The sequence below is a fragment of the Coregonus clupeaformis genome, unplaced genomic scaffold, assembly GCF_020615455.1.
Source record: "Coregonus clupeaformis isolate EN_2021a unplaced genomic scaffold, ASM2061545v1 scaf0117, whole genome shotgun sequence".
Taxonomy (NCBI): Eukaryota; Metazoa; Chordata; class Actinopteri; order Salmoniformes; family Salmonidae; genus Coregonus; species Coregonus clupeaformis.
The window spans coordinates 667,077-677,500 of NW_025533572.1; the positions used below are offsets into that span (position 1 = coordinate 667,077).

General features: G+C 46.2%; 1 pseudogene; it reads left to right on the forward strand.

The window, feature by feature from the left end:
* The first annotated feature begins 5,899 nt into the window (after positions 1-5,899).
* Positions 5,900-10,424, forward strand: part of LOC123483457 — a 41,520-nt pseudogene continuing 36,995 nt past the window's right edge.

Sequence of the window (10,424 nt, forward strand, 5' to 3'; positions counted from 1 at the left end):
ACAAAACTTCCGATCAACAAAATTCCCAGCTGCGCCTGAATCTACTAGCGCCTTATGCTGGGAATGAGGTGCAACCTGTGGAAAACAAACAGGTATACAAAAGTGCGCAACAGAAAGCTCTGGGTAAGTGGGACGATCTACTCACCTGGGAGGCCCCCCCAGTGCGTGGCCTGCTGTCTTCTCCCCGGAGAACCCTCCCCAGCACCTGGCCGCAGTGTGCCCTCCACGACTGCACCTGGTGCAGGAGACAGGCCCTCGGGCTCCTCCTCCTCCGTTCTCTAGCGCCGGCACCCCCGAGCTCATAGGCTCGGCTCGGAGGTGCCGGAGGGCGGAATGGACGGACTCCTTCGGGACGTCCACGGGTGGCCAGCAGGGTGTCCAGACGGATGGACATATCGACCAACTGGTCGAAGGTAAGATGGGTATCCCTGCAGGCCAACTCACGTTGAACGTCCTCTCGTAGGCTAGCATCGAAAATGGTCGATGAGAGCCCGTTCACTCCACCCTGCATCCGCCGCAGAGTCCGGTACTCTAGAGCCCGAACACCTGAGCGCTCCTCTTCCCCTGTCTCAAATGGACTAGACGCGCTCCCCGCCGCTTTGCCCTCAGGTGGATGGTCGAACACGGCCTTGAAGCGGCGGGAGAACTCGGCGTAGGTGATGGTGTTGGCGTCCATCTTCCTCCACTGGCGTTAGCCCACCCAACGCCTTGCCCGTGAGACATGAGATGAGGGCGGAAACGCTCTCGTATCCCGAGGGCACCGGGTGTACAGTGGCCAGGTAGAGCTCCACCTGCAGGAGGAACCCCTGACACCCGGCAGCTGTTCCGTCATACGCCCTCGGGAGCGAGCCGAATCCCCCCTGGGTTCCGAACCTGGGACTGGTGGACCGACCGATGGGGTGGGCAGGGTAGGTGGAGGTGTGGGTACCCTGCTGGCCTCCCATCGGTGCAAGGTGTTGATTACCTCCTGTAGAGCGGTCTCCAGTTGTCTTATCTGGCCCTCTTGCCCACGGAGATGCTCCTCGAGCGGACACAGGCGCAAGCGTCACTGCCGATCCTGCTGATTCCATTATGGTGTGTGATTCTGTCAAGGCGTGCTGAAGGTGGGTGTGGTGTATGAATCATGCGCAGGACGAGGCTCAGTCCAAAGGCTTTAGTGCAATATATATAAAAGACAGAAGCACAATAAGCCCGAAGGCGAATACACGGCGCACACAGGCGACAAAACAAACGGCGCACAAACATGTGCAAAATAACCTCTCCAAAACACTGGAGGGAAAATGTAGCTCCAAACACGAAACAGAAAGCGCAATCACACACAACGACAAGCACACACAAAGAGAACTAAATAGGACACTAACGAGGACTAACAAGACACAGGTGTACAACATCAAGACCAAACCAAACGAACATGAAACATAGATCGGTGGCAGCTAGTACTCTCGGGACGACGACCGCGAAGCCTGCCCGAACCAGGAGGAGGGAGCAGCCTCGGCGAAACCAGTGACAGATCTTTCTTGAATAAGTTTCTCCATTTCTTTTTGTTTTTCCTCTAATTTATTCTGAGCCTCTATGTTACAGCGGCGTAGTGTGTTACTGATGGTAGGCTTTGTTACTTTGGTCCCAGCTCTCTGCAGGTCATTCACTAGGTCCCCCTGGGTGGTTCTGGGATTTTTGCTCACCGTTCTTGTGATCATTTTGACCCCACGGGGTGAGATCTTGCGTGAAGCCCCAGATCGAGGGAGATTATCAGTGGTCTTGTATGTCTTCCATTTCCTAATAATTGCTCCCACAGTTGATTTCTTCAAACCAAGCTGCTTACCTATTGCAGATTCAGTCTTCCCAGCCTGGTGCAGGTCTACAATTTTGTTTCTGGTGTCCTTTGACAGCTCTTTGGTCTTGGCCATAGTGGAGTTTGTAGTGTGACTGAGGTTGTGGACAGGTGTATTTTATACTGATAACAAGTTCAAACAGGTGCCATTAATACAGGTAACGAGTGGAGGACAGAGGGGCCTCTTAAAGAAGAAGTTACAGGTCTGTGAGAGCCAGAAATCTTGCTTGTTTGTAGGTGACCAAATACTTATTTTCCACCATAATTTGCAAATAAATTTATTAAAAATCCTACAATGTGATTTTCTGGATTTTTTTTTCTCAATTTGTCTGTCATAGTTGACGTGTACCTATGATGAAAATAATTACAGGCCTCTCTCATCTTTTTAAGTGGGAGAACTTGCACAATTGGTGGCTGACTAAATACTTTTTTCCCCCACTGTATGTTTTTTAAACGTCAAATCCATATCAGTCGAAATGCACAAGTATTTATATGCGGGAACATGTTCAATTGGAGAACCATCTAATGAGTGAACGTGTAGTTCATCTGAAACATTGTATTTCGTTTTGCCCATATTAAGCACAAGTTTTAAATCAACAAGGGATTCCTGCTATAACATCTGACTGCAGACCCCTGTGGTACACCTTTATGCACTTCCATAGCATGATCAACAGTATCAAAAGCTTTTTGACAAGTCCACAAACAAAGCAGCACATTTAACTTTAGTGTCGGCAGCATTGACAAGATCATAAACAACTAAAGGGGTTGCCGTGGTAGCACAATGCCCAGGCCTAAACCCTGATTGGTTTACGTTCAAAATACATTTCTCAGATAAAAAAAGAGCAGTTGTACATTTACCAAGGATTCAAGAATCTTAGCTAGACAAGAAGCCTTAAAATGGGGAGATAATCATTACGATCACTACTATCCCCGCCCTTATGGAGTGGCAACACAAGAGCTGATTTCCATACTTTTGGAATATTTCCTGATAACGATGTTTAAATAAAAAATATGGGTTATTGAGCCAACAATGATGGGCGCTGCACACTTAAGCAGATCGGGATCCAATTGGTCGGCTCCTGGGGATTTCTTATTGTCTGTTGCTATCAAAGCACCCAGGACTTACTTTTTCTGTAAATAGCCTTAAAGAAAAGCTTTGACTATCATTTCTCTGATCATTCAGCAAGTTTCTGCTTTGTTTCTGTAAAAGAAACCAGCTCAGTGACATGTTTTTTAAATGACAGTTTGTCATCAAGCCAGATACCAAGATATTTGTAGGAAGGAACTCGCTCAATTTGTTTACCATTCAAACTAGTCATTACAAATTCATTTAAATCTGGGTTATGGGACCTTGCGGATGATAGCGTTGTATTCCATTGCTCCATCGGTTGGCCAAACATTTTCACATTTGAAGTCTGATTTTCAACCACTGCAGAGGTCACTATTGTATCTAAAGTTAGTGCTAAATGCAAACAAAACAAAATGCATGCTTTGGTTTTTTTACAGCATTACCAATGTTATTTGTATAGATTGTAAAATGTATATAGATTGTAAACAGTAGTGGGCCGAGTATCGTTCCTTGGGGCACCCCTTTATGTAACTCAAGGAACTCAGATTTGACCCCATCTACCTTAATGGCCTGAGTTCTGTCACTGAGATCATTACAAGCATCAGTACCCAACCCTAACCCTAACCCTATCGAGGACAGCTTATTCAACAGAATAACATGGTCTACAGCATCAGTACCCAACCCTAACCCTAACCCAGAATAACATGGTCTACAGTACCAGTACCCAACCCTAACCCTATCGGTCTACAGTACCAAAAGCTTTTGACAAGTCTACAAACATGGCAGCACCATTCTTTCTATCATCTAAGGCACTTGTAATATAATTTACAACAAGCATGGTAGTGGTGCTATGTTTAGGTCTGAATCCGGAGTAACATTAAGAATACCATACAATTGACTCAAATTATGTCAATTAGCCTATCAGAAGCTTCTAAAGCCATGACATCATTTTCTGGAATTTTCCAAGCTGTTTAAAGGCACAGTAAGCTTAGTGTATGTAAACTTCTGACCCACTCTATAACGCCTGTCTATAGCATGTATACCACTATGCTATCACTGTATATACTGGAGGGTTTTATAAAGGACTGCCCTTATTTCTTACCCACAATGCCTCACACCTGATCCCTACCTTATTCTTATTAGACCTGAGTCAAATACAAAATACTTTTAAATACTCAGAAGTATTTGAGCAGCACTGGATTTCGCTTTGGATTTGCACCTTTGGGACTGTTCTAATGATTCCATTGCACCGGGGCGAACTAAATCAGGTCATGTATATGGAAGTATTTAGTATGTATTGGACCCAGATGTGATTGTTATGTTGCTGTCAGATGTGTTTTTTTTCTTATTTTCTCAGTATTCTGGATGCCTTGTTAGGAAATTATCTCTCTCTCTCTCTCTCTCTCTCTCTCTCTCTCTCTCTCTCTCTCTCTCTCTCTCTCTCTCTCTCTCTCTCTCTCTCTTCTCTCTCTCTCTCTCTCTCTCTCTCTCTCTCTCTCTCTCTCTCTCTCTCTCTTTTCTCTAAATATTCTAACCCCCTGATCTGTGATGAGGTTGTTGTTGCACCAATGCTTTGCTCTGTATTTTTCTAACCAACGGCTGAACTATTAAACTGTTCGTAGAACTTAGGTGTTTTCCTGTGTCAAATGAAATCAACGCTTTTTTGGTCGCATACACAAATTTGCAGATGTTATCGCAGGTGCAGCGAAATGCTTGTGTTTCTAGATCCAACAGTGAGTGCAGTAATATCTAGACTACAAAATAAAAAAGGTAAAAGGTCTGCTCTGAGAGAAAGGTGTGTGTGTCTGAGGAAGGGAGAGTGTGCGGTTTATAGATGCAGTTCTCTTGATTTAAACGTTTCCACTTCATTAAACTAGAATGCTTCTCAGAGAGAGAGAGAGAGGAGAGAGAGAGAGAGAGAGAGAGAAGAGAGAGAGAGAGAGAGAGAGAGAGAGAGAGAGAGAGAGAGAGAGAGAGAGAGAGAGAGAGAAGAGAGAGAGAGAGAGAGCGAGAGAGAGAGAGAGAGAGAGAGAGAGAGAGAGAGAGAGAGAGAGAAGGAGAGAGAGAGAGAGAGAGAGAGAGAGAGAGAGAGAGAGAGAGAGAGAGAGAGAGAGAGAGAGAGAGAGAGCTGGTCCTGGGGCTCTGTTCACAAACACAAACAGACCCCACAGAGCCTCAGGACAACAACACAATTAGACCCAACCAAATCATGAGAAAACAAAAAGAGAATTACTTGACACATCGGAAAGACTGAACAAATAAACAGAGCAAACTAGAATGCTATTTGGCCCTAAACAGAGAGTACACAGTGGCAGAATATCTGACCACTGTGACTGACCCAAACTTATGGAAAGCTTTGACTATGTCCAGACTCAGTGAGCATAGCCTTGCTATTGAGAGAGAGAGAGAAGGGAGAGAGAGAGAGAGAGAGAGAGACAGAGAGAGAGAGAGAGAGAGACAGAGAGAGAGAGAGAGAGAGAGAGAGAGAGAGAGAAAAGGAGAGAGAAGGAGAGAGAGAGAGAGAGAAAAGGGAGAGAGAAAAGGAGAGAGAAGGAGAAAAGAGGGTAGAGAGAGAGGAGGGTGAGGAAGAGAGAGGAGGGACTGGGGATGGTGTTGCTGGGAGAGGAAGGAGGGAGGGTGAGAGAGAGAGGAGAGCACTTCTCTTTCTCTAGGGAGGTGTGTGTGTATGTCTGTCTCTGTCTGTCACTATCTGGCCTTCTGTCTGTCTGTCTGTTAGACAGTCTCACAAAATTGCCCATCAAGAGCCCCGCTGATTAAATGAAAGACTTCCTTAACAATTCTCATCATCACCTGCATCATATACCACAGAGACACTTCCCCGACTCCCGGCTTCACACATATGGTACACGGCCCCCCACCCGACGTCAGGCCCTCTCCCCCATCTGGCGTCCTCGCGAATATTCAGTGTCTGTGGGTGATGACGCCGCGCCCAGGGGCGGAGGGTTTTTGTAACGGGGTCACGTTGCGCTGCGGCACTGAACAGACAGACCTCCGCGCAGCATCAACGGTGCTCTAGTCCCTCTACGCAGAACTTATTTAACTAGATAACTACCTATTGTCAGGTAAGACACTCCTCTTTGTGATATTTCTAATTTCAGTAACATCACATTTTGCTGTACTCTCGCTGTCATTTAGATGAGAAAGGTGTTTTTTTGCCCAGTCAGCTGAACCTTACGGACGTGACAGCTAGCTGGAGACAGCTAGCCAAATGTCGTGTCGGTATTTGCGGACATAGATATGTATATTTATTTTGTATCGAGAGAAACTATTAATTATACTGTGGCTTTCTGTAGCAGTTAGGGTTCTTATTGCGCATATCTTTGCAGTGGGAGATGAAGGAGCAGAGACAGGAGAGAGAGAGATAACGTTAGTTGGTATTTTATGTTTAAATCCAAATATTTTTTTATAAATGTTCCATATAAATGGCTACGTTGCAGGACGAAGCTAGGGCAGCAGCTGTCTAGCTAGCTAAAGATGAAGTTGTGGCAGCCTGTTGCAGACAGTTGTCGGAATACAAACACGGAGAGAGAAGAGAGCGGTTAGCTAGGACAGAGACGCTTAATAACGGTTAATAACGGTTTTAATGACACTGAACACTGGCAATGCCAAAATCTTTTTATTGCACACTCTTTCGCATTTGAATGATTATTGTCGATATTTGCTGAAAACTGCAGAAAACAAGGAGACAGTGTGCTAAATACGCAGAGGACAGTCCTCTATGTCTGAGGAGTGGGGGGAGTGTGTGTGTGGGGGGGGGTTCTGCTCCAGAGCACGTAGGCATCTCTCCTCCTCTCCTCCTCTCTCCTCTCCCTCCCTCACTACCCTCTCTTCCCCCTTGTGAAGAGGATGGAGCAGGTTAGCCTGAGTCATGGTGATTGGGGCGTAGTCACTTTACTGAGGAACATTTCTACTGTCCGTGTGGAGAGGATATCCTGCATGACTAGTCATTTCTGGTGGTCATAATATACTCCGACTATACTCAGGCTATACTCAGACTATACTCAGACTATACTCAGACTATACTCACAATATACTCATAATATACTCAGACTATACTCAGGCTATACTCGGACTATACTCAGACTATACTCACAATATACTCACTAATATACTCAGGCTATACTCAGACTATACTCAGACTATACTCACAATATACTCATAATATACTCCGACTATACTCAGGCTATACTCAGGCTATACTCAGGCTATACTCAGGCTATACTCGGACTATGCTCATAATATACTCAGACTATACTCAGGCTATACTCAAACTAAACTCATAATATACTCATAATATACTCAGACTATACTCAGGCTATACTCAGACTAAACTCATAATATACTCATAATATACTCAGACTATACTCAGACTATACTCAGACTATACTCATAATATACTCATAATATACTCAGACTATACTCAGGCTATACTCAGACTAAACTCATAATATACTCAGACTATACTCAGGCTATACTCAGACTATACTCATAATATACTCAGACTATACTCAGACTATACTCAGGCTATACTCATAATATACTCAGACTATACTCATAATATACTCATAATATACTCAGGCTATACTCAGGCTATACTCAGACTATACTCATAATATACTCATAATATACTCAGACTATACTCAGACTAAACTCATAATATACTTACAATATACTCAGACTATACTCAGACTAAACTCATAATATACTCATAATATACTCAAACTATACTCAAACTATACTCAGACTATACTGGACTATACTCTTTACCAGACATAACCAGAGACCCTGGCTGTCCGTCTGTCTGCCTGTCCTCCTGTCTGTCTGCCTGCCTGCCTGTCCGTCTTTCTGTCTGTCCGGCTGTCTGTCGGTCCGGCTGCTTGCCTAACTAATGGGTAAGGATTTACAGGAGGTGAGTCAGGGGTTTATGGTATGCAGGTGCAGCAGGCCTGAGTGATCCTATTAAGTTGTCTCTGTGCTGCTGAAGGAGATGAAAGGTTGTTAGAGCTCAAAATAGAAACTCTGCTGCACCACACACACACACACACACACACCACACACACACACACACGCCACACACACACACACACACACCACACACACACACACACACACACACACACACACACACACACCACACACACACACACCACACACACACTCCACACACGCACACACACACACCACACACACACACACACACACACACACACACACAAACACACACACGCACGCACGCACGTACGCACAACACGCGCACACACACACACACAACACGCACGCACACACGCGCACACACACACACACACACACACACACGACCTCTAATAGACCAGCGTCACTGTCAACATCATATCGTTGGGATCAGCGATGGGCAACTCCAGTCTCGGGGCCTGATTGGTGACAGATGTTTTCACAGCCACAGCTAACACACCTGCCTCCAACAATCAACTAATCATGGTCTTCAGTTTAGAATGCAATTAGTTTAATCAGGTGTGTTAGCTACAAGGCTGGGCAAATATGTGACACCAATCAGGCCCCCAAGGAGTTGCCCATCCCTGATCCAAACGTCTCTGGCTCCTCCCGTTCTGAAAGGAGTTTGTTGTCCATCTGTGTCAAACACACTTTAATATTGTGGGGTGGTTTGGTGCTTTAGGGAACACAAGTCAGAACCCATTGAACAGGGTAATGAAAATGAGTGGGAAGGACATCGGAGCCAAGCTAGGAACAGAAAAGGAAGGACATCGGAGCCAAGCTAGGAACAGAAAAGGAAGGACATCGGAGCCAAGCTAGGAACAGAAAAGGAAGGACATCGGGCCAAGCTAGGAACAGAAAAAGGAAGGACATCGGAGCCAAGCTAGGAAACAGAAAAGGAAGGACATCGGGCCGAGCTAGGAACAGAAAAGGAAGGACATCGGAGCCAAGCTAGGAACAGAAAAGGAAGGACATCGGAGCCAAGCTAGGAACAGAAAAGGAAGGACATCGGAGCCAAGCTAGGAACAGAAAAGGAAGGACATCGGAGCCAAGCTAGGAACAGAAAAGGAAGGACATCGGAGCCGAGCTAGGAACGAAAGGAAGGACATCGGAGCCGGAGCTAGGAACAGAAAACCAGTAAGGAAGAAGGGGGGACAAATAGCATTTGACAAAGCACACACTGGAGACCAGTATAGATCCCTACCCTCCAGGTATAGACCCCCTACCCTCCAGGTATAGACCAGTATAGATCCTACCCTCCAGGTATAGACCAGTATAGACCCCCTACCCTCCAGGTATAGACCCCCTACCCTCCAGGTATAGACCCCCTACCCTCCAGGTATAGACCCCCTACCCTCCAGGTATAGACCCCCTACCCTCCAGGTATAGACCCCTACCCTCCAGGTATAGACCAGTATAACCCCCTACCCTCCAGGTATAGACCCCCTACCCTCCAGGTATAGACCCCCTACCCTCCAGGTATAGACCCCCTACCCTCCAGGTATAGACCAGTATAACCCCCTACCCTCCAGGTATAGACCAGTATAACCCCTACCCTCCAGGTATAGACCCCCTACCCTCCAGGTATAGACCCCCTACCCTCCAGGTATAGACCCCCTACCCTCCAGGTATAGACCCCCTACCCTCCAGGTATAGACCCCTACCCTCCAGGTATAGACCAGTATAACCCCCTACCCTCCAGGTATAGACCCCTACCCTCCAGGTATAGACCAGTATAACCCCTACCCTCAGGTATAGACCAGTATAACCCCTACCCTCAGGTATAGACCAGTATAACCCCCTACCCTCCAGGTATAGCACACACTGGATTTTGTTTTAGATTCGTCTCTCACAGTTGAAGTGTACCTATGATAAAAATGACAGACCTCTACATGCTTTGTAAGTAGGAAAACCTGCAAAATCGGCAGTGTATCAAATTGCTTGTTCTCCACTGACTGTGGATCCCTGACGACCCGCAGGTGAAATAGACATCTTACCCGCCAATGCCAAAATCGACCCGCATTTGGCAGGTGGCGGGTGTTCATTTTAGGCCCTGGTGGACGCCCTAATGGGTCAGGTTTCAATGCATAAGGGTCCGGTACATTTCTTAAATGTCCGCAATGTGTCCTCTAACAGACACCCAGGTTGTGTAGGTGGGGGTATTACCAACTGTATCTGGACGTGCTGCAGGTGGTAGAGTGTGTGTGTGTTTGTATGTGATTGTTTGTGTGTTTGTGTGTGAATGGTGGTAGGAGGATGAATTTAGGCAGTGTTTTGGAATGGAAACGTTCAAGGCTGTGTGTATTGGTCAGGTTTGGGCGGTTCAAGGCCTGGTTTGGACGGTTTGAGGACAGGTTTGCACCGGTTCTGATGGGAGAGGAAAGAGAGAGAGCCACTGACTAAAATAACCAATGAAGGAGTTGAATGGTGAATGGGCAAAACAACTAGTGGTGTGGAAGGAGAGATAGAGGGAGAAAACATACAGCTGCAGAAAGAGAGTGGAAGAGGGACTGTGTCATAGTGAGTCCTCTC